A 25,784-nucleotide genomic window follows, 5' to 3' on the forward strand; every position below is an offset into this window, starting at 1 on the left:
ATCCTCAAATGTAACAGAAATACTTCTAAAGCTTAAATCATACAATAAACCCCACACACTAACAGTAGGAGACTTCAACACTCCACTCTCACAACTGGGCAAGTTAGTCAGACAAAAATTAACAGAGAAATAAGGGAACTAACAGATGTTATGACTCAAATGGGCTTAACAGACATCTATAGAATATTCCATCCAAAAATAAAAGAATATACCTTCTCCTCAGCACCTCATGGAACCTTGCAAAAACTGACCACATACTTGGAAAAAAAACCTCAACAGATTAAAAAAATGATATAACCCCATGTATCTTATCAGATCACCATGGCTTAAAACTAGAATTCAACAGCAATATTAGTTCCAGAAAGCCCACAAACACATGGAAATTAGAAAATGCTCACCTGAATCATCAATGGGTCATGGAAGAAATAAGGGGAGAAATTAAAAACATTCCTAAAATTCAATAAAAATGACCACACAACATATTAAAATTTATGGGACATAATGAAAGCAGTGTTAAGAGGAAAGTCCATTGCACTAAATGCCTGCATAATGAAGCTGGAAAAATCCAACACTAGTGAATTAACAGAAAATTTGAAAACTTTAGAATAAAAAGAAGCAAACTCACCCATGAGAATTAGATGGCAGAAAATAATCAAATTGAAAGCTGAAGTCAACAAAATAGAAACAAAGAAAACAATACAAAGAACCAATGAGACAAAGAGTTGGTTCTTTGAGAAAGTCAACAAAATAGACAAACTTTTATCACAACTAGCCAAAAGGCAGAGAGAGAAATTCCAAACTAATAAAACCAGAAATAAAAAGGGTAACATAACAACAGACATAGAAGAAATCCAGAGAATCATCAGGTCATAGTTAGAAAACCTGTACTCCATGAAATTGGAAAACTTAAAAGAAATGGACAATTTTATGGATAAATATCACTTACCATAATTAAACCAAGACCAGATAAACAAATTAAACAAACCTATAACTGCTGAAAAAATAGGAATAGTCATCAAAAGTCTCCCAACCCCCCCCCCAAAAAAAGACCAGGATCAGTTGGTTTCAGTTCAAAATTGTACAAGATTTTCAAAGAAGAATGAATACCAATATTCCTCAAATGTTCCACATAATAAAAACAGAAGGACTATTGTCAAACTCTTGTTATGAGGCTACAATTTCCCTGATACCCCAACTACATAAAGACATTACTAAGAAAGAGAATTACAGACCAGTCTCACTCATGAACATTGATGCAAAACTACTCAATAAAATACTGGCAAATCAAATCCAAGAACACATCAAAAAATCATCCACCATGATCAAATTGGTGTCATTCCAGAGATGCAGGGATGGTTCAAAATACAAAAATCTGTCAATGTGATCAACCATATTAACAAACTGAAAAATAAAAACACATGATCAACTTATTAGATATTGAAGAAGCTTCTGACAAAATACAGCATCCCTTCATGATAAATGTCTTGGAGACAGAAGAGATAAAAAGAGCATACCTAAACATAATCAAGGCAATATACAGCAAGACAACAGCCAACATCAAACTAAATGGAGAGAAGTTCCCAGCGATCCTACTGAAATCAGGAACAAGACAAGGTTGTCTACTCTCTCCATATCTATTTAATATAGTTCTCAAGGTTCTAGTTAGAGTAATAAGACAACAATAGGAATTCATGGGGATACAAATCAGAAAAGAAGAAGTCAAATTCTCACTATTTGCTGATGATATGATAGTTTATGTATGTGACCCCAAAAGTTCTACCAAGGATTCTACAACTCAAAAACACTTTCAGTAATGTAGCAGGCTACAAGATTAACTCAAAAAAAATCAGTACCCCTCCTTTACATAGATGATAAATGGGCAGGAAAAAAATCAGAAAAACATCACCCTTCACAATAGCCACAAATAGCGATAAATTATCTCAAAGTAACTCTAACCAAACAAGTAGAAGACTTGTATGACAAGAACTTTAAATCTTTGAAGAAAGAAATTGAAGAAGACAAAAGAAAATGGAAAGCTCTCCCATGCTCTTGGGTAGATAGAATTAACCTTATAAAATATAGGAAACATACTAAAAGTAATCTACAGATTCAATGCAATGCCCATGAAAATTCCAGCAAAATTCTTCACAGACCTCAAAAGAACAGTACTCAACTTCATATGGAAAAGCAAAAAATCAAATCCAGGATAGACAAAACAATCCTGTACAATAAAAGAACTTCTGGAGGCATCACAATCCCTGACTTCAAACTCTACTACTGAGTTACAGTACTGAAAACAGCCTGGTATTGGCATAAAAACAGAGAAACAATTAATAAATGGGACCTCCTGAAACTGAAAAGCTTTTGTAAAGCAAAGAAAACGAACAACAATACAAAATGACTGCCTACAGAATGGGAAAAGGTCTGCACCAACCCCACCTCAGACAGAGGACTGATCTCCAAAATATACGAAGAACTCAAGATACTGGTCATCAATAGAACAAATAACCCAATTTAAAAAAATGGAGTACAGACCTAAACTGAGAACTCTCAACAGAGAAATCTAAAATAGCTGAAAGAAACTTAAGGAAATACTCAACATAATTATCCATCAATGAAATGCAAATGAAAACACTTCTAAGATTCCATCTTACACTTGTAAGAATGGCCAAGATCAAAAACACTGATGACAATTTATGCTGGAGAGATTGTGAGGTAAAGTGAACACTCCTGCATTGCTGGTGGGAATCGAAGCTGGTACAGCCTGTTTGGATGTCAGTGTGGTGATTCCTCAGAAAATTAGGAAACAACCTTCCTGAAGACCCAGCAATACCACTTTTGGGTATATATCCAAAGGATGCTCAATCATACCAGAAGGACATGTGCTCCTCTATGCTTATAGCAGCATTTTTTGCCGTAGTGAGAATCTGGAAACAACCTAAATATCCCTCAACCGAAGAATGGATAAGGAAAATGTGGTCCATGTACACAACTGAGTATTACACAGCAGAAAAAAAAGAGATACCTTGAAATTTGCAGGAAAATGAATGGACCTAGAAAACATCATGTTGAGTGAGGTAACCCAGACCCAGAAAGACAAATATCCTATGGACTCACTTATAAGTGTTTTTTAGCCATAAAGCAAAGAAAATCAACCTATAATTCACAATCCCAGAGAACATGGACGACAAAGAGAACCCTAAGGGAGACATACATGGATCTCATCTACACGGAAGGTAGAAAAAGACAAGATCTCCTGAATTAATGGGAGCATGAGGAACATGGGTGATAGTTGAAGGAGAGGCAGGAAAGGGAGAAGAGAAAATGTATAGCTCAATACAGCTAATAACATCTAAAAACAAATACATACAAACTAAATTAATGTTTGAAAGATTGAGAAAGAATTTGAATTTATTATGCATACATATTTGCATTGGCAATTCAGAACACTTTCTAGGAGATTCCACCTAAGTCCAGTGTTCCTAGGCTGAAATGGCATTTTAGAATCACTAAAATCTTTTCTCACAATTAGTTTTATTTTAATTGGCCAAAATGACCAAGCCCCATTCTTATCAAGAGTAATCAGAGTCAGTGGATGAATGGGAAGGATGCTCTGTTCAAATAAAGCTTCTCCAAGTCCTAGAATGGATTAAAGGATCCATCAGATGTAACATGAAATACATAACCATGAGCACTGCCATTCTTCAAATGTCTTCCAATTATTAATTTTCCTTTGACCCTCCAATGAATGGCATGCATTTAATTCAGGAAATTACTAAAATATATTTGCTTAATTAAATCGTGACTTAGAACTTCAGATTTTTTTTTCTCCAATGTGTTTTTATTTAATGAGCTATTTCTCTTTAAGAACACAAACCCCAAGTGTTTTCAAATAAAGTACATAAACAGTGCAGAAGATTTGGAAAACACAGGAAGAAAAGAAGTAGAGTTTAGTAAAGCACGTTAACACCATACACAAAATCACTAAAAGCAAAAGGAAAGCAGGGAGGGGGAGGGGGAAGGAAAGAAGTGTGGGGGGGAAGGAGAGAAAGAGAGGGAAGGAAGGAGAGGGAGGAAGGGGAGGAAAGAAGTTTATTCTAGCCATGTCTTTTATGCATAGAAACAGAGGCACATCAAGATTTAGCATGTATTGTTCTGAACCAAGTCAGCTGCAGCAAACATGAACAAACATTAAAATGCAGTGATGAGGTTCAGCAGAGCTCTAAGTTAAGAACTCCTTAAAAATATGAAGGACAAAAAGAAAAGAACCCAGTTACTCTAGCATAAGAATTTGAAACGGAATTGTCAGGAGCAGTTTCTTTTGCACCTGATCTGAAAGTCAGAAAGGATATCATCAAAGAGACTAAATCACTCTGGTATATGATAGTTTTTTTAAAAAAAAAAAAAAAGCAGGAGGATAGATGGTTATTTTTTTTAAAAAAAAAAAAAAGAAAGGACAGGGTGTGGAATTGAAAGAGAAACTCTGAGGACTGAGGCTGTCATTTCAAAGTGATCTCTTTTCTGTTGAGGCACAATGGCCTATATTACAGGGTCTCTGGGTCAGCCGTTTAGAATGAATCTTCCTGCTTAATCAGCCTCCTGATTGCTGGATTGTTGTTATTGTTTCTATTGCAGTTTTTTACTCTGTGTAGGATGCCACCCCCTGCTTCTGGGCATCGCTGCAGTCCTTCTGTAGGGGACTGCTGTCCTAGCAGTCAGAGCTGCCCACTATCGTGGCATCATAAGAAATCTCTCAACGCAGGGCAGCACTTGCAAATTGCACACCATCTGGGAGGATCAGGGACAAAGCTACAGTAAATCACTCATCACACTGTGAAATTTTATGTAACTTCATATAATATTTTAAAATTTATCATGTGACTATTTCCCCACTAGATCCATGCCAAGCAGGTTTATTTGTTAATAATCTCATGATTGTAGCTTTGTTTTGTTAGTTGCTTTATGCCTTATGTAAAAATGTCATCTTTTTATGGCTAACAAGGGAGTCCTGATTCAAAACCTTTTAATACATTACCTTTTGTGCAGATGGGTTTTGGCCATTAACCATGCTTCAACAGGACTGAGTCTATGATAATAGCATTTTAAGAACATGTCCATGATAGAGAAAAATCTTTAGTATTATGTTTTGTCTGAATTTTCTCTTTATACGAGTGTGACATACACATTTTTCATGTAGGAAAACTGTCTTTTGGATTAAAAGACAAAATTGACTAAAAAGGATTTAGCACAAATTTCCCGTTGTTTTCTAAGGGTAAGACACAGCATTACCACATGAACAGAACGAATGAGCAAGCAAGCAGGAAGGCAATGAAGCAATGAGGAGGCAGAGAAAATCACTTCCAATGCTGTTGAATTGGAAGAGATTAAAGTGGGATTTCCTTGAGTGGGAGAGGTTCCTCGGTGGATAAATGAGACTCTGCATATGTGTGACAATCATGCAGCTTGGTCTAGTAGCAAGGCCTGTAACAGTGAGAGTAGGATCTCTCCCTGAAGCTTAACTGACCTTTGATAACCTGTTCCCTGTGCTGGATTACCTAGCCCAGCCTCGATGCAAGGGGAGGAGCTCAGTCCTTCCTCAACTCAATGGGCCATGCTTTGCTCAAGCCCATGGGAGACCTGCATCTTTCTGAATGGAGATGGAGGAGGAATGGATGGAGAAGGGGTAGATGGAAAAGGAGAAGGGATGGTAGAATAAGAAGGAGGGAAAACTAATTGGTATATGAAATAAATGAAAATAAAAGTTTATTTAAATAAAAATAATTATTTTTATTTTATACATATTATAAAATGTATTTGATAATTATAGCTTTGAGTAAGTGAAATATATAATGTGTAATAGTTAATTTCCTTTGTCAGTTTGACTGGAGTTAGATCCAGTCATACTAGAGGTATGTCTATAATTGATTTTCTAGATACGAATGCCAAAGGGAAGATGAACCACCAAAAGTGTGTGTGGAACCATCCAAAATGAGCTGGAATTCCAGACTGAATAAGATGGAAAAAGGAGAAAGTGAACAGAGCACCAGAATTCATCTCTCTCTGCTTCCTGAGTGTGATGAACTGTGACCAGCTGCCTCATTCTCTGACCACCATGGCCACCTTACCGTGATGGATGTTAGGTCATCTTCTTAAATCCTCATTCCAAAAAAAAAAAAGAAAGAAAGAAAGAAAGAAAGAAGGAGAGAGAGAGAGAGAGAGAGAGGGAGGGAGGGAGTGAGGGAGGGAGGGAGTGAGAGAGAGAGAGAGAGAAAGAAAAGATTCCCTGCTTTTGCAAAGGACCCTGGATCAGTTTTCGTTAGTCACATGGTGGTCACAACCAAATGTAGTTCAAAGGGATCTCACTCTCTCCTCTCACCTCCCAGGTACCAGGAACGCAAACAGTGCATGTGCATACATTTAAACATGTAAAATAAAAAGAAGCAAATCTTTTAAATCTTATTACCTTCGCTTCTCTTCTGGCCGTCTCACCTTCTCAGAAAGCATTACACGCTGCAAGATCCCTGTGGAATTCAATTTTGATTAGATTGAAAAGCAGAGTTTGCTGAAGCACAAATAGATGAAAACATGGGTACAGGTGCTGCAATGTGGTCCTGAATGGTTTCCCTTCTCTTATTTTCCTTCAGAGAGAGTATTTGTTTGGCGACTGTCTTCCTAAACACCTAGAAAGTTGGCAGTTTTCATGCAGTGTGCTGGTCATGTGGAGCAACAAAAGCAGGAAGCTATTTAAAATGTAAAGGATGCTGTTAGAAGGATGCTAATAATAAATTAGTACAGACTCTATGGAAATCCATATGGATGTTCCTCAAAAGTTAAAATGAGTACTGCCATATGATAATATTAAGATGCTCCAGCAGAGAAATAATTAATAAAATTGACCTCCTGAAACTGAAAAGCTTCTATAAAGCAAAGGACATGGTCAACAAGACAAACGACAGCCTACAGAATGGGAAAAGATCTTCACTAACCCCACATCAGACAGATGTTTGATTGTCAAAATATACAAAGAACTCAAGAAATTGGTCACCAAAAGAAAACATAATCCAATAAAAAAAATGGAGTACAAACCTAAACAGAGAACTCTCAACAGAGGAATCTAAAATGGCTAAAAGAAACTTAAGGAAATGATCAACATTCTTAGTCATCAGAGAAATGCAAATCAAAACAACTCTGAGATTCCATCTTACACCTGAAAGAATGGCCAAGATCAAAAACACTGATGACAACTTATACTGGAGAAGTTGTAGAGAAAAGGGAACACTCCTGCATTGCTGGTGGAAATGCAAGCTGGTACAGCCCCTTTGGATGTCAGTGTGGCGCTTTCTCAGAAACTTAGGAAACAACCTTCCTCAAGACCCAGGATTACCACTTTTGGGTATATATCCAAAGGATGCTCAACCATGTCACAAGGACATGTGCTCAACTATTTTCATAGCAGCATTGTTTCTCAGCCAGAACCTGGAAACAACCTCAATGCCTCTCCACCGAAGAATGGATAGGGAAAATGTAGTATATTTACACAATGAAGTGCTATACAGCAGAAAAAATAACAACATCTTGAATTTTGCAGGAAAATAGATGGAGCTAGAAAACATTATTTTGAGTGAGGTAACCCAGAAAGATAATTATCACATGTACTCACTCATGTTTTTAAACATACAACAAAGAAAACCAGCCTACAAACCACAATCCCAGAGAATTTAGACAACAATGCAGACACTAAGAGAGACTTACATAGATCTAATCTACATGAGAAGTAGAAAAAGACAAGATCTCCTAAGTAAATTGGGAGCATGGAGACCTTGGGAGGGAGGGTTAAAAGGGGAGGGGAGAGGCTGGTCAGGGAGCAGAGAAAAATGTAGAGTTCAATAAAAAAAAAGCTCTCAAAGACTAAAAAATAGTACTCATGCGGAAATAGTACAAAGGATTAGTTATCTTTCTGTGGAAACACTTATAGGTTTGCTGCACTATTCATACCAGCTTTTGTGATATAGTCTAAGCACCCATCAATGGATGAACAGAAAAGAAAAAAATATGATCTATAAATTAAACTAAATATTAGTTCAGGTAGAAAGAAACAAAATGTCTTTCGCAGGGAAGCAGGTGTAATTGGGGATCATGGGTTAAGTGACCAGAGCTACCCTCACTAGGATAACTTGATACAGGTTTTCTTTCTTCCATGTGATCTGAGAAGGGAAATACATACACAACAGGACAGAAAAGTAAAAGGAGGGTGATTGAGAGAGAACTAGCTAGAGGAGCTGAGAATGAGAAGCTAATAGAGGAGGGAGCACAGATGAAGTAGTATCTGCAAGTACGGACATGCCATACTTTATAATAAACCCTTTGTACAACGAAGCAAACTTTTTAAACAAGGGAAGACTTACTATTAAAGAAATCAAGAGGACTTGCAAGTTGGTTATGTGCTTGGTGAATAAACATAAAGATCCAAGTTCCAATCTCCAACACCCACATATTAAACCAGGTTTGGAGATGGGTGCCTGCAATCCCAGTGTTGAGCAGATGGAGACTGAAGGATCCTTGGGGCTCATTGGCCTGGGCCACCTATCCTATTGAAGAGCTCCCATATCAATGAGAGACCTTGTCTCAAAATATTAAAGTGAAGTGAGATAGAGGAAGACATCCAACACCTGGCCTCTACACACATGAACACTTAACAAACATATGTCTCCACACTCACAGGTGCACTGAAAGAACACACACAAATATTAAAATAAAAAAAAAAAACAAGGAAATCCCATCTCCTTGATTTCCTGCAGGAAGCTTAAATTTGCTGAGGTCATTTACTTCCAAGGTTGACTTTTGGATGTGGTATTTCACGGGCCTCATGGTCAGTGCTCAGCATGAGCTCCTACTAGTTCAGTGTCCGATTCCAGGGTTGGTGTTACTACCTGCACTCTATCGCCTCTGCTCTCCTCCTTCACATGGGCTTATTCTTCCGTCAATTCCCGTGTAAACCTCATTCTCTCAGTGATGTTATGAAATTATTAAAAAACAAATTTTGATTTATCAAATAAAATATTTTAAAATTCTGTATTTAAACATCCAAAAGCTATTACCAACATTCCACATAGCTGGCTTTATGGGAGAGCTGATATTCATGTTTCTTATTTACTTCCTTCTCCTAGAACCCTTGCATCTTTCTCTGTCCACTGACTGACATCGCTCTCTGAAACCTAGATAAAAATGAAACTTCTCACATATAAAGTCTATCTAACATGATGCTGTTAATCAACTGTCTTCTTTAATCTGAATAGTCATTCCTTCAGAAGAGGCAATCACTGGGCTTGGGGAGATGACACAGTCAGTAAGAGCAATTGTGGTATAAAATATATGAGGACATGAACCCGAATCCCTTGCCCAGGAAGACCCTCAGTGTCCTTCCCTGGCCTTCATATAGACATACTACACACATACACAGGCAGATAAACAAACTCACAAGCACACACACACACACACACACACACACACTGACACATACAAACACAGGCAGATATAGGCACATGCATACACACACTTGCATGCACGCACAAGCACACATACATGCAGGGGGAAAGTGGGAGGGGAAGTGTGTGGAAGGTGAATAGGTGATAAGAGATGACTGGTGTCTCACTGAATTCTTTCCCACCAAAGGCCATAGGAAATGTAGCTTCTGTTTTTCACGGGTCTGTGGCCTTTGTCAGTAGCTGTAGAGTGAGAAAGATTCTTGCCTCTGAGGTCAGCAGACATGGACATAACAACTCACTGCTTACCAGCAGAATTTCAAAGCACCCAACTGAAATCACACATGCACACGTCCCACCTCCTGAGGACCAACTTGCCCTGTTTATAAGGCTTTGTGTGGAATGGTGTCTAGTTCCCTGTGAAAATTAACTAATACTTAGCGATTATGATATTTTTACTACTCACTTTTGAAAATATGGAGTAGGTGAGGAATAAAACCACGGTATCTCTTACTAGTGTGAAGCTGGAGAAACTCTGTAGACTCGCTGAGAAAAGGGGGCTTCTGCTGAAAACCATGTCGCCGCAGAACTTTACACTGAGGAGAACCAAAACTGGAGCATTACCTACAATGTGCTCTGTTAGTAAACTGTCCATTGGATTGGGGAAGTATCAGGAAACTGAATGTGAATCCAGCCCAAAACAGGAGGGTATATGCCCTTGCTGAACAATGCCAGCACACACCCCACACAAACTGCCACCTAAATCTATCTCTATCCTGAACTCCAGATGGGACTTCTTAAAACTAGCATCTTTGCTAACACCTGGTCATGGTGAATTATATTGGGTCCTATATCTAGTGACCACAAGAAATATATATGTGTTGAGATGAAGAAGACACAGGAAAGAGGCCAAGTGACAATGGAGACAGGGAAAGGAATGTTGCATCTGCAAACAGTGGCTGGACAGCAGTAGCTAGTAGCTATTCATGGCCTCTCAGAGTCTAAAAGAACAAATGGCTCTAGTGTCAAGTTGCTTGTTTGTGGTATTTACAATATAAACTCAAGAAGGTAAAATAGAGGATTGGAAGATTATTTTGAGATTTATTTTTTATTATGTATATGCATATGTCCTATGTGTAGGGATGTGTACATGAGGACAGATGCCAACAGGGTCCAGAAGACGCCATCAGATCTCATGAAGCTGGAGTTATAGGCAGTTGTGGGGTACTGAATGTGGGTACTAGGAACTGAACTCTGGTCCTCTGCAAGAGCAGCAAACACTATTACCTGCTGAGCATCTCTTCAGCTCCAAGATAGGACAATCAATAATGTTTTAAAAATATGAGCCTTATCTCCTTCACTTAGACATATTTACCCCTGAATTTTTTTCCTTCCTGCTACACTTACATTTTTCAGGGTCAAGCCATAAACTGCTAATTCAACACATAAATTGAATTTCGTTACCAAACATGATAGTGCCATTTTCCAAGTATTTAATTTTCTTAGCTCCTTGATTTGTTTCCACTGAGAGTGTCTGAGTCATTTACTTGTGTAAGTGAAGTGATATATTTACATACAACTTTTTATACATTTGCATATATTAGTGACTATTTTACAAAGAAACATGATTTACAGGATTCCAGATTCAACAACATTCTAATGCATTAGAGTCTCCAATAAGGCAGGAACTATCAGTTATACAGACTATTAAGTGGAGAAGGATTAAGTTAAGCTAAAATTTACCGGTGCGTGGAGCATGGAAGAACATTATCTGTTGCATAAACGCTATAATATAATTCATGATTTCTCCACCAGTCAAGAACAAAGTAAGTTCATGCTAGGAATCTTGCTTGAAAGAGTGAGAATATTCTGTTACAAGACTACTAGATAAATTTCCTCTGTTGGTTGGGGACTTTTATTACCCTGTCTTAATTTTTTATAATGCTGTCTCAGAAGTCCTCAATGTTTGTAAGATATGGACATTATATTTGACCATTTTTACTGGAGAAATGAAAGAATGTGATATGATTGATGATTTGATCAATTTATTTGGGTTGATTCCCATTCAGAAACACAGGCTATGTCGCATATAGAAGTATAAATGCTTGAAGCAATATTGAAAACTCAGGTCTTCTGGTGCTTTCTGTACAAGATTTCTCATCGTCAGAAAAATTGACATGTTAGGACCATGTTTCTTATAGGAACTCTCCTGAATATCCTGGAATATTAAGCCACATCTATGACTTTTCCCAACAGATGCCAATAGCAGCATCCTAGTCAAGAAAATGAAAAGAAAATGTTCTAAGTTGTTAGATACCTCTTAGGAGTGCCACTGCTCCAAGCTGGAAAATGATCACAGCCAGAGTGTCGTGAAACTCATTCCTTCCCTCCTCCTTTCCAGAAAACCTTTGATTCGAGAGGTGTTAGGTGAAGCTTCATAAGTAGAGACATTGTGGAATGTGGTGAGAGAATTGAACAGGTCCAGAGAAAGATATGTAAGAACAGGAAATAGCCCAGGATAACCCAGCTGAGGCATGAAAGTCTTTGGTGTAGGACAGTGGGCATCACAGGATATGATGAGGTAAGAGGGCTAAATGAAGGAAAGCAGTCCACACTCCTGAGGTTGAAAAGGGCTTGGAGAAAACTGGGCAAGCTGGTACTGATGGTCTCTGAATTCATGACTGTAGTAGAACAATATGCTGCATTGGGGGTGTCTGCGTCCTATGAGCTAATGGCCCAAACACTTCTGAAGACATACTGCAATGACATAGCAGCCGGATGGAGGGTTTTCACTGGTCAGATGTTGGGGAAGTTTGAGCCCTAAAACAAATGATAATAGTAAATACTGTAATACACTGATAAAATAAGAATACACAAGTCTATACGAATAAAACCCATACATAACATATTAATGAATATTTTCATATTCTTAAAGTCAGTCTTCACAAATAGACAGAGATAATAGACACTGATAACTTCAGAGAGGAGAATCTTGACAGCCATGACAGTAACAAGCTCCTCAAACTTTGTATTATCAATAATAAGTCATTTTAAAAATGGTATTCTAGAGAATAAAATGGAATATGAAGAACACAGAAGCACCATGAGATTTCCCTTTCAAATATCCAAAAGATGAAATCTATTGTGGAGTAAATAACAGTCAAATCTAAAATAACCAAGCATAGCTACTTCAAAATGTGAGGCAGCAAAAGTCAAGAAAAGATGGGGAGGAACTCCTCCCCATATATGTGCTATATGATATTCATTGTAGGTGGAATATCATATTTAATTGAGGGTTATAAATTCTAATATTGCAACATTGAAGTATAGGAATGAGAAAGGAATGGGAGCTGCTGCACGGCTCAGCAGTTAAGGGGCTTCTAGCTTTTGCAGAGGACCCGAGTACAGTCACCAGCACCTATGCAGGCACATTACAAATTCTTCCAACTTCAGCTCCGGAAAATCCACAGCCTGGCTTCTACAGCAATCTGCACAAGTGCAAATGCCCACACACTGACATGCACACAGAGACGCATTTAGAAATAAAATTGATATTTAAAAGAAAATGAAGAATGAAGAAAGCATTAGGAGAAGAATGCATTTGAAATACTACTCATTTATAAATGTCTGGCCTTTTAGGAGAGTTGAAAGATTCCATTTTTAAATGTTTTAATGTATAATGGACACCTATACATTTTAAAATACAGTACCTTTTTCCTATTTAAAAAAAAAAACTCCACTTTTGCCTTCTGGGAAGTTTTTGTCAGATCCCCCATGCTCCCTCTGTGCCTGAATTCTATTCTTCTTACCAGGCTGAAAGGAAGGAGGGCAGAAAAGGTAATGACAGAGCTGTAAGGAGAGGACAAACCTCCCCCTGATTAGACACAGCTCATTTATGCAGCTTTGTTCTTGGGCCACACACAGAACAATGCAGGCTCTTTCATGCTTGCCAGGAGATCACCTCATCAACAAAATGAGCAATTTAACTAGCACTCAAATTCTATACCTGGTGGATTTGGCTCAAATCACTTTCATTTCCTCCAAAATCCTAATGAGGCCCGAGGTCATGGGAGCAAACTGCCCTTTGCTTTCTGTAAGGCCTTAGCTTCCAGGGTCTCCTACCAATGGGTTTTAAAGGAAGAGGGAACCTTCCTCCTTTCCCGTCATACAAATAAGTACATTGGGAAAAGCTGCTGAGACTCTGACAAGAGAAATGATTTTGCAGGAATATTATTCTTCCAGCCCACCTTCAGCCTCTTTGCATCCTGCAAACAGTGGTGGTTTGTCACCTCATTGGCACTCGTGGCATTAATTAATATCACCTCAGGCCATCTCTAAGCTCTATGCGTTGCAATTGGTATTGTCTGAGGGCAGAAAACAACATCTGCCAAGAAATATTTATTTATTCACCAGGCTTTCTGGAACCCATCACCATAAGCCTTATCCTCCAAAAACGAAACCCCGCAATAACACAAATCATTGGCAGGCTCTGACACTACCAGAGTGATTGCTCCTACTTCAAAAACGCGAACTGCCTTATTACTGGGGCAGGCCTCAAATAAAAAGCAAACCGAAGTCCTCTTTCTTTGGTCCCAATGCCCATCTCCTGCAGGGTTGCCAACCACAGAACCAGTGGTAGTTCTAAGGCACATACTAAAAGGCGGTCCAATCATGCTACAGAGGAGCAAAGCTATAGTCTGTCATTATTCACACAGGAAAGAAGTTCTTTAAATTAATTATATAAATAAATGAAATGCTGTAAGCTGGATGTCAGCCAAGTGATTCATTTTTCTTCAGTTTTTAAGTATTTTCTCTCCCAATGCAATCTATAATAATTTCCCACTATGAATATTGCATAGCTTCCCATTAATTATGTATGCCAATGAAACATGTCACTCAGTCTGCCCTTCCCCTCCCATATTCCAAGCTGAACAGAGTTCTGTGTGCTTTCACAGAGACAATGAGAGACCATACAGGGTTTTAAATGGTGGAAAATCTTCCAGAGTTTCTATTAATAAAATGTTTCCATAACAATATTTTTCTACACAATAATTCAGTACGAAATTACTACTCATTTTTCCTGGATCACATTTCACATATTTAAAAAAATCTCTTCTCACCTATCACAAAATAGATTACTATTCAAACTTCAAAAAGTTTAAACAGAATACATTCTACATATAGACAAAATTTTCAAACACTAGAAGTATCAAAACAGTAGCTATGCACAAACTCATAAAGAAGGACCCATGAATATGAACTACCAAGTTTAATAGCCTTTTGCGGGGAAGTCTTATAAGTCTTATACTGTTTTCTATGAAAATACCATGTTAGTGTAGCAACACAAGTATAGAAAGGCAAAGAAAGAGTTTTCTCACCCAAATGTTGACCTTCTAAGTGTCCAATGTGTGTTCTTAGGTGCAACTAAATGTGGGGAAAAACTAGAAAGGGGCCCGACTCATGAGAGTGAAGCAAAGGAGGCTTTAAGGGAGAAGGGGTGCAAAGTGTAGTAGAACACATGTGGTCTGAGTGCAGACTAGAGTGGGCTGGAAAGGCACAGCAGGAGACAGGAGGAGAAAAGGGTGCAGAAGAAACAGCCAAAATTAAGTACGAAAAAAACGTGAGGAAGCATGCTACCTTGCAAGCTATCTAAAAAGTGATAAGTAAATGAATTGCTTAATAGACTTAGCTAGAAGCATATTCCCCAAACCCTGGGCCAGCTTTTAGGAGACTGAAACAGTGTCCTTTCTCCTGGAGAAGAGGAAATCTGAGTTGGATGCATTTGGAAAACTACTGCCTTTGTGATTTATTTTTATCAGTTATCATATTTATTAGCAAGTAGCTTTATTTCTGGTGAGGCTCTATTCTGTTTTTTTTTCTGATAGAATTCAGTAAAGAATGAGGTGGATGAAAAAAAGATTCAGGGGAAAAATGAAAATAAGGGGAAGGAGGTTAAGAATTCATGGGTGTTACTATGACATCATTCACTATAAAAGGTATTCTTACATTCTGTAAGAATTATTGACAAGGACAGACAGCTTAGGTGACCAATTTAAGACAAAAGATATAATTAGATACAATATTAATTTCAATAAGAAAAAATACAATGAGTTAACAGACATTACAAAAAAAGAACACATTTTATCAATTAATATCCTGATAAACTTCTGCATTTCTTTTTATTTACTTTTTTTAAACAATCTTTTCTCATTTTACATACCAATCCCAGTTCTCACTCCCTCTCCTCGTCCCATTCACCCCATCCTCCACCCACCCCATTCCCTATCCACTCCTCATAGAGTGTAAGGCTTCCCATGGGGAGTCAACAGTCTGTCACATCACTTAAGGTAGGACCAAGGCCCTCTCCCTTTGTATCTAGGCTGAGCAAGGTATTCCTCCAAAAAGAATGGTCTCCAAGAAGCCGATTCATACAGAAGGAATAAATCCTGGTCCCACTACCAGTGGCCCCACAGACTGCCCCAACTACACAACTGTTACCCACATTCAGAGGTCCTAGTTTGGGCCTATGCAGGTTTTCCAGCTATCAGTCCAGAGTCAATGGCCTACCACTAGCTCAGGTCAGCAGTTTTTTATGAGTTTCCCCATCATCGTCTTGACCCCTTTGCTAATATTGTCGCTCCTCCCTCTCTTTAACTGGAGCTTAGTTGTGGATATCTGCATCTGCTTCCATCAGTCACTGAACGAAGGTTCTATGATGAAGGCCAGTTCAGGCATGCTCTCCGTTATTGCTTAGGGTCTTTGTAGATTCCTGGGAATTTCCCTAGTACCAGGTTTCTTGCTAACCTCATAATGGGCCCCTCAATCAAGATATACTATAGAGTTATAGTAATGAAAACAGCTTAGTGTTGACATAAAAACAGATGGTGGACCAATGTAATCAAAATAAAGATCCTTGTATTAACCCTCACACCTATTAATACCTGAATTTTGACAAAGAAGCTAAAATTATATGATGGAAAAAAGAAAACATCTTCAACAAATGGTGCTGGTATAGCTGGATGTCAGCATGTAGGAAATCACAAACAGATCCATATCTATCCCCATGCACAAAATTTAAGTCCAAATGGATCACAGATCTCAACATAAATTCAGCTGCATTGAATTTGATAGAAGAAAAGGTGGGAAATAGCCTTGAATGCATTGACACAGGAGACCACTTCCTAAATATAACCCCAGTAGCAGAGACACTGAGAGCAACAATTAATAAATAGAACCTCCTGAAACTGAGAAGCTTCTGTAAGGCAAAGGTCATGGTCAACAAAACAAAATGGCAGCCTACAGAATGGAAAAAGATCTTCAACCCAACATCAGACAGAGAACTGATCTCCAAAGATATATAAAGAACTCAAACTAGACATCAAAATACAAATAATCCAATTTAAAAAATGTGGTACAGAGCTAAACAGAAAATTCTTAACAAAATAATCGCAAGTGGCTGAAAGACCTTTAAGGAAGTTCTCAACATCCTTAGCCATCAGGGAAATGCAAATTAAAATGACTCTGAGCTACCATCTTACACCTGTGACAATGGCTAAGATCAAAAACACTAATGAAAGCTAATGCTGGAGAGCTCTGTATTTCTAATTATGTGTTCCATATACAAGTGATTTTTAATGAATTAACTTGAGTTTTCCTCTAATATAAGTCATGAACATCTGTTTTCATTATTGAGTACTCAAAAATGTTTTAGCTACAAATTTGTCTTTAATATTTTCAACGCATTTTTATGTTCATTACCAAATTTGTTAAAAATGAATAAGTGTCACACATGGACATACAACTATGCACATATGTGTGAACATAAGATGAGTTAAAATTTCCCCCAACTTTCTGCTCTTGATCTATATAAACTTTGATTTTCTACTATCCATACTTCTTCTGTGTTCAGGACAGAATTGTGGCAATGACTTAGACCTACAGAAGCCCAGATAGCACCAACTTCTTTAAGAACACAGAAAAGGAGACCATGGGCTGCCAAGGTAGGCAAGCAGAAGACAGTCAAGTTCCCATTTGACCTCCTTTCCTTTTCTATTTTACTTTTTTCTTCTCTCTCTTGGTTAAAGTTCTGGGGACAGTACCAGGCCTTCTGCAAGCTAAGCATTCATTCTTCAGAGGGAACCAAGTCTCTTCTTGTTCAACATTGGGTCTTTCTATCACACAGGTACAGGTCAGTCCCCATCTCTACTCCATTTCGTGAGAGCCCCTCTGTTTCTGCAGGCACTGAAAGGCCATCAAACTAGACCTTACTGCTTTTGCAGTAAATGAGTCTTACCTGGGAAAGAAAGAAAACACAAATATTAACACTCACTATAAATGTGGTTGTCTGTAGGGCCAGTCCGAGGGTTGCTGCTCTATTCTGCATTTGAACCAAACAATGCTATGTGAATAACATAGCATGAAATTATTTTAGACTCATTTCATTAGACAGAGTTAAGGAGTATGGCACAGTCACTATATTTGACAGTCAGGTGAACTGTGTGATTCGGACTGGGTGAATAATTTCAGTGTTGAGATAAGGTTGGAAATCTAAAAAAAAAGAAAACCGAGTTGAGAGGCAATTTTTGTTTTCCATGGATGGAAATGCTGCTTGGTCTGGCACAGATTCCACATGGAGTCTTTGTTCAGAGGATCCTCCCCAAACATTGTAAACTGTCTGTACTGCAGACAGAGCACTTGGCCTTTTGTGTTAGCTTTCTCTTTTATTAAAGCAGAACATTCTTTTGGAGGATTGGGTGTGGTATACTTTCTTTTAATGACTTTAAAAGTGGACTTCAAACATAATTAACAACTTTCAGCCTCTGCAGACAAGATGGCTGCGAGGTTTGTCTGTTCAGTGACTATATTCTCAAAGTGGTTTGGGCTTTGTGGTTTCTGATTCACATCATAAGGAATGGACATGTTGTTTAGGTCTTCTTTAAAGAGGTCAAAAACCATTTTCATGCTTTAAAGAAAATACAGCCAAAGCTAACAAAATGCATCACTTGGCAATTCTTTCACTATTACCCCACAAAGCAGGTGAAGGTTTTGTTGTTTTTGTTTTGTCCCCAGGTGAATGTCCACATCAGTAGTAAGTTTTTTGAGTTTCTCTTGGTTTTGTTTGTTTGTTTGTTTTCAAATTTAATTTATTTATTTTACATCCACATCACAGTTTTCACTCCCTCCTCTCCTCCCAGTCCCTCTCCACACCTCCCCCTCCCCAATCCACTCCTCCTCAGTTTCTGTTCATAAAGAGCAGGCTTCCCATGAATATCAGCAAAACATGGCATATCAAGTTGCTGTAAGACTAAGCACCTCCCCTTTTATTAAGGCTGGGCAAAACAACCCAGTATGAGGAATAGGTCCCCAAAAGCCAGCAAAAGAGTTGGAGACAGCCCCTGTTTCTGCTATTCGGCGTCCTGCAAGAAGACCAAGCTACACAACTGTCACATATATGCAGAAGTCCTATGTCAGTGCCCTGCAGGTTACCTGGTTGTAGGGTCAGTCTCTGTGAGCTCCTAGGAGCCCAGGTTAGTTGTTTCTGTGACTTTTCTTGTGATGTCCTTGACCCCTCTGGCCTCTGCCATCCTTCTTCCCTCTCTTCACGAGGATTCCTGGAGCTCAGCCTGATGCTCGGCTGTGGGTCTTGCTTCTAGTTCCATGAGTTACTGGGTAAAGCTTCTCTGATGACAATGGCGTAGTTACCAATCTATGAGTATAGCAGAATATTGCTAGGCATCACATCAGTACTAAACTTAAGAGCAAAGTTGGATGATCCTGGAAGAACCTATTTTCAGCATCTCTGAGGTGTTTTTATTTCTTTCCTATTTAAAATAGGCTTTCCATAGCCTATAAATTCTCAGTGCTTAGATAAGATGGTTTCTTGTTTCTGTGGACATAAAACAAAGAAAATTTCAGTTCAGGTACCTCAACATTTACATTTGCAAGCAAATTAACATTATAAAGCACACAGCTTTTTACATTCAAAACTATAAAGACTATATAATTAATGGGCCATTTTACAAGACAAAAGGAAAAGATTTTTATAAAGAAATAAATTCTATGGCCATAGGTGAGGCAACTTAGAATTTATAGGATTTAAAATAATTATTAATGCTTGGGCTAAGTTTTACAGTTTTTCATGCTTTAGCTGAGAGAATGATTTATTTCTTAAATATAAAAGTGAGAAGGAAGCCTTATTGGGTGCATTTCCTTTGTGGTCCAGGGGACAGGCTAGTTTCACATGCAGTAAATTATTGTGGTAAGTACCCGGATGTATTTAGCCCAGCTGTGTAAAATACGCCAACACTGTTTTCTAAACAAGGCAGAAGTGTCCAAAATAGTAACAATCAGTGGGTTTTCTCCCTAAAGCCAAATAGCCAGGAAATTGGAGGAAATTTTTTTCCTCCTAGCTTTGAAAGAATTTAGGTTCACCCTGATTAGATTATAAGAAACTATGAATATATCAGTTTCATCCAAAGTAATATTTTGACAGGTGATGAAAAAATACTTTAAAAATAAATTCTTCAATACTAGAAAATACGATTTTTTTGTCCCTTAAGGCATGTAAATTCTCTCTCTCTCTCTCTCTCTCTCTATATATATATATATATATATATATATATATATATATATCACACATATCAATCTATTTGTCTATCTATCTATCTATCTGTCTGTCTATCATCTATCTATCTGTCTGTCAGTCTATCTATCTATCTATCTATCTATCTATCTATCTATATATCTATCTATCTATTTATCTATCATTTCTCCTTCCATGCTTCTTCCCCAAGCATCCCTGACAGTAGTCAACTGTCAGCACTGCAGCCACCTGCCTCCATGTGGGAATCTCGAAGTCCTGCCAAAGAATGAGAAATCGTCGCTAATCTGCCATGTTTGTCTTTATTTCACCAGTGCAGCAGCTCCAGAAGGCAGTCATTAAAGATTTACTAGATGATGGAAGGGATAAGGACAGATGGATGAGCAAAAGTAAAATCACCCAGGGAGGGTCTCAGTTTCCATAGTAGGTCATTTTTGTCCTTTTATAGACGCAATTGAACATATATTTAAAGAGATGACTGATGCCAGGTCCTTTCTAAAGTTGTTTAAAACATCCAAGGTATTTTGGGAGTTCCTACTACCTAAAAAGTTCACTTTGAGGAAGGACGAGATAAACAGTAGTTCTAAATTCTATTACAAACAATGAGAGTGATTGAGTATTCCCACACACCAGGCCAGTATTGATTTTCATCACTTATTTCTCACCGTTCTTGTCTATTTATCAACGGGAGAAACCAAAGAAAAAGAAAGGAACTGAACCTTTTTATTGCCACATTATTTCTTAGGTCATCTCTGCACTGTAACAAAATACTCAAAAATGAATATTTTATAAAGAGGACAAATTCATTTATTATGGAAGCATGGAAGTCAAGGTCAAGAGCCTCACTTGCAGAGGGAATTCATACATACTCTGACATCCTGTGGGGGAGGCAAAAGGGCAAGAGATCATCTCAGAGCAGAAAGGAGAGTCAAATACAGCCCTTAGTCACTAGTCCATTCCTGTGATAAGGGCATTAATCCATTACCAAGGTCTCTGCCCCGTGATATAATCATTTCTTCAGGGTCCCCAATTCACATGGCTCTGTTGGAGATTTTGTTTCCAATACAGGAACTTTGAAGGACGTGTACAAAGCACAGAAGACAGTAAGTGCAAGAGCTCATTGCTGGGCTGGGCTTTTTTTTTAAGAAAGAGAGAGAGAGAGAGAGAGAGAGAGAGAGAGAGAGACAGAGAGAGACAGAGAGAGAGAGACAGAGAGAGAGAGACAGAGAGTCTTTGTGAGCAGTAAGTATGACTGTGTGCCCACAGAACCCAGAGGAGGATGTCAGGTGTCCTGCTACATCACTATCAGTCGCATTGGGGTTGGAACTTTCTAAACTGTATGTTTAATCACTAGAAAATATTCTTCTCTATCAAAGGTAACATTAGTTTTGACTCACAGAATGTTTTCTGGGTGTCAGTCTGAATTACTGACAATGAAACAATATTTTGGGAAGAGAAAAATATCCATTTCATTCATTTCCATGAATTGACAAGTGATGTTACTGAAATAGCAGATATCACTTAATATTACTTTGCAGAGATAAAAATAATAGGTTTGGCTGACAGAACATAGAAATTATAAACATTGTGCAAAGATGGGGGATATCTTTTGCCAAAAATGGCAAAGAGATCTCAACTTTGTGTGGACTTAGTAATTCCTAGAGATGGATGCAAAAGGCAAACCTGGAGTAATGCCTAATTTGGTTGTTAAGAGTGCTCTGTGCCACAAGTCCACAGAACCCGGCCACTGGGCATGAATTGCACACTCACCACACAGAAGCAGGCACAAGATGTAGTCTGGTGTCTTGGCTCTTTTTTAAGTGCTTATTTTGTTTTTAGTTATGTGTGTTTGTGTTTGGGAAGTAGGTGAACGTTCACATTATAAGTGCAGATACCCCAATGAGATAGAGGAGGTCAGCAGATGTCCAGGAGCTGGAGTGACAGGCAGTCATGAGCTTCTCAACAAAGGCTCTGGGAAGTGAACTCGGTTCTTCTGCAAGTCGTCCACACTCCCAGCCACTGAGCCTCTGTCCTTCTTGCTCTCTACTGGAATTGTTCTTTAATCTGGCTGTGTATTAGATGAGTCTATGAAGCTTTTCAAACATTGAGTTTTTTTGTTATTATTGCATCATGCTGATGTGAACATGTACATGCCACAGTGTACATGTGGTAATCAGAGGACAATTTTGTAGCATAAAAGCCCTTTCCACCTTTATGTGGGTCTGGGAGTATCTTCTTTAGGGTTTCTATTGCTGTGATGAAACATCACGAGCAAAGAGCAAGTTGGACAGGAAAGGGTTTATGAGGCTACACTTCAGCATTGATATTCATCACTGAAGGAAGTCAGGATAGGAACTCAAACAGGGCAGGATCCTGCAGGCAGAAGCTGATGCAGCGGCCATGGATGCTTACTGCCTTGCTCCCCATGACTTGATCAGCCCACCTTCTTACAGAGCCAAGGACCAGTAGCCCAAGAATGGCACTACCCACCATGGGATGGGCACTCCTCCATAGATCACTAATGGTTCAAATGCCTTACAGCTGGATCTCATTGAGGTATTTCCTCAACTGAGGCTCCTTCCTCTGATGAGTCTAACTTGTGTCAAGTTGATACACAAAAACAGCCAGGACAGGGAGTCAAACTCAAATTACCCAGCCAGCATGGCAAAAATCTTTATGTATGCACTAGTCATATCCCTTATTGACACCTACAAAGTATTTATAAAATATTTTAGAGAAAAAAACTGTTTATTTATACAAGCTTATAGCACTAAAAAAAAAAAGGTGAACTCACAAAGAGGTGTCTGATGAGGGCCTCTTCACTAGATGGTCCCCCACAAGAAGACAGTAGAGAACTGAATATAGACCTCCCTCATATGGAATTAATTCCGTAGCAGGAGATCACTCATGACTTAATTCCTTCCTAAACAATCTGGTACTGACCACTACCACTTAGGTGATTAAGTAGCAGTATGGGTCCTATAGAGCATGCATTCCAACCATCTCAAACCTCAGCTAGACAGGTTTAAAATATCTTCTGTCATGTTTGCAAATGTAATTTCCTACTCTACATCACAATGCAACATGTACTTTGGTAGTTGGGACTAGAGTATTATCTTGCATGTAAGAATATAATTATTAATGGATACTGTCTTTAATGTCCAAACCACTAAGAAACAAAATATAACCATGTATTAACATAGAACAGAGAATATGGTCCTAGGTAGCTTTCAGAATGTCCAGTATTTTCACCAAAAAATTTTCTGCAGTCCAATTTGTTAGTTTCAATTAAGGAGATTACACAAAGCATCCATTTATTTTACAAACTCATTGTATTTCTATTCCAAATGGCAAAAGTTCAATATTTTCTCTAGTGTAGCTCTGCCAGTGAAGGTTCTCTCAATAAAAAAGGCATAGAAACAAGAGTGAAGGTTTTGGGGAAAAGGAAAAATCCCGAAAAACTCTGGATGTTCCTCCCCCTTTTTACTGCAGCAGAATAATAGCCCTCTGAAACAGTAGCATATTAAGGGCAATTTCTGAGACCTTCACTTCCCCCAAAATGAAGAAAGGTCACACACATTTCTTCTTGCTGGAATGAATAAAAAGTCAGGGGATTCCTTGTAGCAGTCTTGGAATAATTATGAAATAGCTGATTAAGTTCAAAGTTAGTATGGAAATCTGTTCCTTTAAAAGTCTTTCATAATCTATCTCTGGAGGGAGATAATTCTATCAAATTTGAATTAATCCATAGATAATGGCAATCCTATCACTCATCATTATGTATCTCTATATAGAAAATTAATAATGCATGCATTCTCAGATTTCACATAAAAAATAACTCAGGGCCAGATTACAGAAGGGATTAATTGTAAACACTATGAGTTATGGCAGACACCCCAAGAAAGGGATTAATCAACTTCAAACACATAACTTAACATAACAATAATAGCCCAACCACAGATAATTCTTTGGAGAATGGGGTTTCGGGATGCAAGTCACACAATGATCCCTTCATAGATACAATAAAACATTTAAAAAATTACACTACTGCTATCATTATAAAGTATAATCAGGTCCCCATATTACCATCATTACTGAAGCCTATAGTAGAATTAATTGTTCTCCATTTCAAGTAAAAAATAGGCTAGGCTCCTTATCAGGAAGCCTAAATTAAAGCATTCCAATGAGTTCACATTTTGAATACTTAATCTCATGATTAGCAGCTGGAATGTAAGAATATATTCGTTTTATCTTAGATGATGTATTCTGACTTCCTGCATCTTGGGGCATTGTGCATCATCTAAGAGGTGCCTTGAAAGTGATAATATATATGTTTTTAACTTTAAGAATAACTGAATTAAGAGCATTCCCCATTCTGTAAAAATATGTGTTAACATGTGCAAGATAAAATATCCCATGGTTGCCATTTTTAAATTAACGTCAGATAATGGCCCGCCCGTTCTCTCTGATCTGAATTCAGTTTACTGAGCTGGCTCATGCATTCACAGCTCCCACCATAACCTTATCACAGTCCAAGGCAGTAGCTATGAAGCTACCTGTGTGCATTTAAGTGTAGAAACACAGTAGCTGTCACATTCAAAACTGGTTTAATTTGTTTACTTAATGGTTTCCAAGTTCCCCCATTTATACCATGTGGTATAAAACCAAATGATACCATTGTATGCTCAGACGACATCTTACTTATCCACCCACGGGAGAACACTTGGGTTGCCTTCTCATAGCACAAATAATAAAAATCCCGAGACAGATACTGAGGTTCAACCTGAAGACCAGAAAAGCAAAGCAGCCAAACCTCTAGAGAGCTCTTACCTCTGTGAAATCTTCAAACTGAAAGAGAACAAGTTCCTGTCTCAACCCGCCTCATATTCCTCTCTAGTGCTGGAATTAAAGGCGTCCGTCACCCCCGTCTGGCCTCTATGGCTAACTACTGGCTTCTGGGATTAAAGTTGTCACCACTGCCTGCCCTGTACGGCTGAGCAGTGCGGCTGCTTTGCATTCTGATCTTCAGGCAAGCTTTATATAAAATACAAATGAAATATCACTACACTTCTCCTTTGGAAGTACTATAATGGAAAGGTAGCCTTGAGAGCGAGAGAGCAATATTTCTTCTGCCACTCTGTTTTCACTGCCTTCTTGTCTGTATCCCAAGAGATGGAATTTCTGAATCATAAAATAATTCCACTTTAACCATCTGAGAAATCCCCCACACTGATTTGAACAGTACCTGCATCATTTGATGCTAAACAAAAATGTGCAAAGTTCAAATTCCTCTGTATTCTCACCAACGTGTTATATAATATTGTTCATAACCACTGAGACTATAATGTTCTCCAGCTGTGGTTCTTCAATGTTCTTTCCAGTATGTATGTGGGGTTGATCCTGAACCTTTTCCCTCCCAGAGAAAAAGATGTTAAAGCTGAAGATTATAGAAAAACATATTTTCTAAGAAAATGTGTAACAACTGGTATATCTGACTGTTTTCGCCCACATACCTGATGGTATTCTTTTCACAAACTTGTGGAAGCCAGGTGGTATCACACACCTATAGTCTTTGCACTAGGGGGACTCAGACAGAAGAATCGTAAGTTCACATCAGTCCACACTGTGGGGAAAGACATTGCCCTCATATCCAAAAACTCTAAGAAGTCAGCCTTGAAAACATAAATACAAATAACATTATA

Source organism: Myodes glareolus, chromosome 13 (assembly GCF_982192425.1).
Source record: "Myodes glareolus chromosome 13, mMyoGla1.1, whole genome shotgun sequence".
Lineage (NCBI taxonomy): Eukaryota > Metazoa > Chordata > Mammalia > Rodentia > Cricetidae > Myodes > Myodes glareolus.